The following is a 1,284-nucleotide window of genomic DNA, read 5'->3' as shown; positions in this document are numbered from 1 at the left end:
TTCAGTTGGGCAGCCTGTTGAGTATAAAGATAGGCACATGGAAACTTTAGAGGTCATTTATTGGACACATACGGGTTTCTATTGCCGAAGCACTTTCCGATCCTTAATAAGTAATCAGAATTGAGCAGTTTGTTACAAAAAGAGAGAAATTATCGGAGACACCGTACTGTGGGAAATGGCATATACCATCACGAATATACCCTTGTTTTTTTGAAAGGCGAAAATTTGAAAATTTTTGAGAAAATGATTTCAATGATCAGAAAAAATAAGATAATCACTACAAACCTAGTCTCACGTTTTATAAATGCGTATTTGCCGAGATATTGCTAAAAAAGTTGCGCGATGATGCGATTTTAGTGGGGGAAACAGAAAGCGAAATGAAACATGCGCATTTGATAATAAAGAATAGAATTACATTTCATTATAATTTATATATAATTTGCATCTTATATCCTCCAAGAAATGTTGCTGATTCTAATAGCATTTGTACCTGAAATTCATTTTTGTAGTACAGAAATCCTTAAATTAAAAAAAATTTATTTACGCAATTTCATTTATTGTGGATGATACAGAAATAACAATTAATTAAACTGAAAAGAATTAATTACTGATATCATGTTATATTGCATTATTTATCTCCATAAGTGATGCCTATGTAAACGAACAATTTTTGTTCAATATCTTATTAAATAATCAATTGAGAATAATGAACAGTTTCTGTACATAATTATTGTACAATATTGTTTCGAAATATAAAGGAAAAGTTCATTAATACATTGCACTTCCTTAGAGGTAAGCCATTTGTTTATCTAAGCTTATATGCAAATTTGTCCGAAAAATTTGAATAAATACCCAGCGCATGTGCATTATTTTAGTTATATGATTGGCAATATGTTTCATTTTTCTCCCTCAAATTAATTTTTTTGAAAAAAAACCCTATTTTTAACCTAATGGCCTAAACGGGAGGGCCTTAAGATTGAATAAACCAAAAACAACCCCACACCCACATGGTTGGTATCCCTGAAATGCCCCTGAAAAATAAAAACTAATAAACAACCCCCCAAATTGAAATGATTAGGATTGTTTTTTTTGAAAAAAAAGGAAAACGAACAGGCCCGCCTTACTATAAAAAACCCCGGGATTAATTAAATGGTTGGCAGCCGACGGCTCGAAAAAATCCCTTTTTCAATGGGCCCATTTAATTGAGAAAAATCCGGTGGAAAACCAAATTAAAGGGCAAGAAATTTTTGGTGGGTCTCAACCTCCCTATTTCCAACAACTTTT

Source organism: Trichinella spiralis, assembly GCF_000181795.1.
Source record: "Trichinella spiralis strain ISS 195 chromosome Unknown Scfld1085, whole genome shotgun sequence".
Taxonomy (NCBI): domain Eukaryota; kingdom Metazoa; phylum Nematoda; class Enoplea; order Trichinellida; family Trichinellidae; genus Trichinella; species Trichinella spiralis.
This window is presented reverse-complemented; position numbering follows the sequence as displayed.